Source organism: Diceros bicornis, chromosome 14 (genome assembly GCF_020826845.1).
Source record: "Diceros bicornis minor isolate mBicDic1 chromosome 14, mDicBic1.mat.cur, whole genome shotgun sequence".
NCBI lineage: Eukaryota > Metazoa > Chordata > Mammalia > Perissodactyla > Rhinocerotidae > Diceros > Diceros bicornis.
Window position 1 is genome coordinate 36,388,700 of NC_080753.1, and position 4,954 is coordinate 36,393,653.

The following is a 4,954-nucleotide window of genomic DNA, read 5'->3' on the forward strand; positions in this document are numbered from 1 at the left end:
ATACTTTTTGTTTATGATTTTATGTCTTCTAGTGGCTTTTTAGCTATATTTCTATGAATTTTTTTATTGTTGTTGTAACAATTGAAACTGCATCTTAATTTTTCACTATCTACTTAAGGTAACATTGAACTACATCCGGTAAAATTAGGAAACTTGCAGCAATATAGTTCCATTTAACCACCTTTATACTGTTATTGTCATATATATTACATCAACATACATAATAGCCCAATAATACAGTATATTACTTTTTTAAGTCTTTTAAGGAAATTAAGAAAAATGCACATAAACAGAATATGACATATGTTTCTGTTATTCATTATACTTTCTGTATATAATATGAGTTATCATCTAGTGTCATTTCCCTTAAGCCTGGAGGACTTCGTTTAAAATTACTTCATTGCAGGACCAGTAGCAATGATTTCTCTGTTTTTATTTATCTGAAAGTGTCTTTATCTTGCCTTCTTTCTTGCTACTTTTTTAATTCTTAAGGTATTTACATGAAATGAAATTCACCAATTTTAGATATACAGTTAGATGAATATCAGTAATTGTTTAGAATCATGCAACTACTACCACAAAGAACATATAGAACAGCTCCCATATCCTAAAAAGCTTCCTCGTGCCCCTTTGTATTTGATCTTTCTCCCTATCCCCAGCCCTAGGCAACCACTGATCGCCTTTCTGTCTGTAATTGTGAAATTTCCCATTCCATTAGATTTTATCATTATGAAGTGTCTCTCCTTACCTCTGGCAATGCATTCTATTTTGAAATCTCTTTTACTTCTGATATTAATACAGCCACTTCAGCCTCCTTATGGTTTCTGTTTGCAGGTCATATCTTTTTCCATCAATTTACTTTCATCCTGCGTTTTTATATTGAAAATGCATCTCCTGTAAACAGCATATAGTTGGGTTTTGTTTCTTAACCTATTCTGACAATTTCTGCCTTTTAATTGGAGTGGTGATCCATGAAGTTTATTGTAGTTTTTGATACGATAGATACTACATCTATCATATTTTTTCTGTTTTGGTTCTTCTGTTCTTCCTCTCCTGTGATGACTTCTCATCAGGAAACACAGAGCCATAAAAGAGTGAAACAACACCTCTAATGTCCTAAAAGAAAAAAATTGTCAACCCATAATCCTATATTCAGCAAAAATGTCCTTCAAGTATGAAGGTAAAATAAAGAGATTTTCAGATAAAAGAAAATTAAAAGAATTTGTAACAAACAGACTCGCATATAAGAAATGGCAAAGGAAGTTCTTGGGCCTGAAGGCAAATGATACCAAATGGAAACTCAGACTCTCAGAAAAGATGAAGAACATCAGAAACGGCAATATCTAAATGCAACAGGCCATCACTTTTTTTTTTTTGGCCCATTTCCTGTTACTTAATAAACATATAGGTGTTTAAAACAGCACGTGTGTGGATGGTGCCTCCCAGTAACAAGACAGGAGATGGGCAAACTCGCCTATCTGGGTCCTGAAATCCCTCAGCTGTACAAGAAAATAGACCCTCAGCCTTTCCCTACCTGAGCTCTTCTTCCTCCCGGTCACAGCTCCAGTGACCACTGCTCCAAGGAGAACCAGATCAGCAACAATTCTCATGATGGGGATGGTGGACTGAGGAGGTGGTTCTGGAGAAGGCAGGGAATGTAAGAGGCCCTGACCCCCAGGCCACAGCTCTGATAAGCTAAAAAGTCTCCAGAAGGGCTCCTGTTTGTTGTTGGGGAAGAGGCTCTGTTCCCTCATCTCCTTCTAAACCCATCTCAGGGTGATAGGCTTGGACAGCCCCTCATGCTGCACTGGACAGATGTATCTCTGCTATTTTTGAGAAGGCACCACCACAGCTGCCCACTTCTGGAAGGTTCCATCCCCAGCAGGGGGGGAAGCTCCATGGCCTGGGTCTGGTCCTCCTCATCACGCTGCCAGGTCAGGGTGATCTCCACAGGGTAGAAGCCCAGGGCCCAGCACCTCAGGGTGACCTCATGGTCAGAGATGGGGTGGTGGGTGGTGAAAGGAAGTATCAGAAAATTCAGACACTTGGCATCCCTCATAGGGCACTCCAGCAGCAGTCATGTGACCATTCTGAGAATGAACAGGACAATTAGGTGGGGGGAGAAAGTGTAAAATCCAGACTCCAGCCTGGAGTCAGGGATCTGGGATAATCTCCTATTCTTTGGAAAGTTCCAAAATCAGGGTGAGACAGCTCGGCGTAGGAGGCTCTAGGTTTCTGAGGGGGATAACAGGACTTCTGATCCTGACCTGGGTGGAGACCGAGTTACTCAGAAAAGCTGGAGTCAGACTTCCAGACATGCTGCTGTGAGGCAGAGAACAGGGCCTGAAAGAGAGAAAGTTGCCCCTTGTGCCCCAGACTGCTGCTGGGGTCAAGGGGACAACTAGCAATCAGTTTCTTCTGATGGATGTCTTCCCTCCATCCCCGGGGAGACTGGATCTCCTAATTGTCCCGAGAGAAGGGCCCTGAGATTCACTCTTTGGTACGAATCTAGAAACCCAGGGGGGCTCTTCTCCCTCTGGACCAGAGGAAGGGGCGGTATTGTAGCTTGGATTCCACTTTGTTTCCCTCCTTGTGGGAAGCCAGCCCCAGCCAGAGGAGAGATCCAAGAGGCCACATGGCCCAACGTACCTGCGCGCTGTAGCGTCTCCTTCCCGTTCTGCAGGTGTCTGCGGAGCCACTCCATGCACTCCCCATCCAGGTGGGGTCCGTAGCGCTCCGCCTCACGCGCCTCGTCCCACTTGCGCCGGTTGATCTGAGCCGCCGTGGCCGCGGCGGTCCAGGAGCGCAGATCCTCGTTGAAGGCAAGGTGATCGGCACCTTCGTAGGCGAACTGCCTGTACCCGCGGAGGAGGCGCTCGTCCGGTCGCAAGGCGCATCCACAGAGCCGCGGGCCCCGCCCCCGCTGTGAGCCCCGCCCTCTTAGCCTTGTCCTCTCGCTCATCCCCGCCCACTCTCCTCACTCGCGCGCGAGACAGACAGGCGGTTACTAGTCTAGTCTGTTTCTGCGGAAATTGAAAACAAAACCCGAGCGAATTCCCCCAGGCTCTTCCCGGGTTGGAGATTAATGGGGCCCGGAAGGGAGGTAGCGGGGAGAGGGCTGTGAGACGGAAAAGGGGCGGCGAGATGGAGAAGGATGGGAGTGAGGAGTGGAGAATCAGGGCGGGGAGGGGCCCAGAAGCGCTTTCCCCGGGGGTCCTGCGCCCCTGCCGCGCGGTCCCCTCACCCCGCCCTCCGCAGAGGTCGTTTCTTCCCGAGCCCGCGCTCACCCGCCCAGGTCTCGGTCACGGTCAGGGCCCCCGAGAGGAGCAGAAGGAAGGTTGGGGCGCCAGGAGCTGGCCCGTCTAAGTTGACTCTCCACCCAGGAACCGCGGCGACGCTGATTGGCTGCTCTAGAAACCGGACACGCAATGGGAGTGAGAACTGGGGCCGCGTCACGAGACTCCAGGCGGGAGGACCTGACAGGTTCTGAGAGAGAGAAGTGAACCTCAGGGAGGTGCGGACTCCCCAACATTAGCTTCCCCGCCGCAGACACTGCCCTCGGGCCTGAAACTTGGGACTTTGCCCTGAGGCCTCTCCTGCTGCACCGAGAGCTCTTTATCACGCCGCCTCCCTGAGTTTTTGCCCAGGGCTTGAGTCAGTGATTTACAAACTTTTGGTTTCAAGGTCTCTGTACACGCTTATAAATAGTTAGGACCTCAAAGATAATTTTACGTGGGTTATATTTGTCTGTATTTACCGTAATAGGTATTAAACCTTTTTAAAAGTATACTTAATTCATTTAGAATAATATTAATAACCTATTACATGGTAACAAATAATATATTTTTGTGAAGAATTACTACTTTCCAAAATAAAACAGCATAATGAGAAGAGCAGATCTTTTTACATTCTACATTTTCAAATCTTGTCTTTCTCGTTAGAAGACTGCTGAATTTGCATAGCTACTTCTGCATTTAATCTCTTGGTTAAGTATATGAAAATAATCCAGCCTCACACAAATATGTAGGAGGAGTATTTTGAATAAAGTTTTCAGATAATTGTGGTTATTCATCTTTGATACTACACTGAAACTACACAAGTAGTAGTTTCTTAAAGTTTTTTTGCAATGTGGAACCTGGAACACCATCACGGAATATTTCCAAATCTGTTACATTAAAATCCATAAATCTATCTTATGCATTGAATGAATCTTGTACTAATGCATGATTTTCTTTTAAATAATACATTGTTTCACCAAGTTATATCAATCTTCCAATGTTGACACATTTAATTAAAATTATCATATAGTCACATTTGTTAATATTACCACAGATCCTACTAGAAAAGTTTCTCAGTACTGAGAAGTTGTCAAGATTACAATGGTGGATACAAGTTTTCCAAACATTTCTTATGAGAGCTTACATTTTATCATTGGCAACAAATACTGTCAGTTGATTTTCTCGAAAGTAGAATCTCACGTTTATTTTTGAGAAAGTGTATGTCAAATAACCAAGTCTAAATAATCATAGTTTCTCTGTCATTCGTTCTTTCAAGTAAAAATGGTATTCTATGAAAAGGAGGCTAGCTCAGCTCACACAAATTATTTTCCTTGGGACGCAGTACTTTGGAATGTGGCAGAAGTGCTTCATGTGTACTTCCCAAGTCCTTGTTGGGGGAAGAGGAGGAATCCCTCTCTGCCCTTTCCCTTAAGGTTGTTATGGCTGACCAAATAATTAACAAGACAGGTTAGCAGGAGAAAATAATACCAAGTGTAATAACATGTATACATGGGAGAAAGCAGGGACACTGCGTTTCTCCACACAATAGCAGAAATTCCCCTATTAAATACCATGTTCAGCCAATGACAAAGGAGGATGTTGGGGGTGGGGGGAGTCAGTTATAGGAGATTACCACTAAAGCACAGTAAACAAGAGTAAGGTTATTATGCAGATGT

The 4,954-nt window shown here is 44.6% G+C and overlaps 1 pseudogene; it reads right to left on the bottom strand.

Annotated features, from left to right (window-relative positions):
• Positions 1-344: 344 nt before the first annotated feature.
• LOC131413312 (class I histocompatibility antigen, Gogo-OKO alpha chain-like) lies at positions 345-2,962 on the bottom strand (annotated as a pseudogene).
• Positions 2,963-4,954: the final 1,992 nt, after the last annotated feature.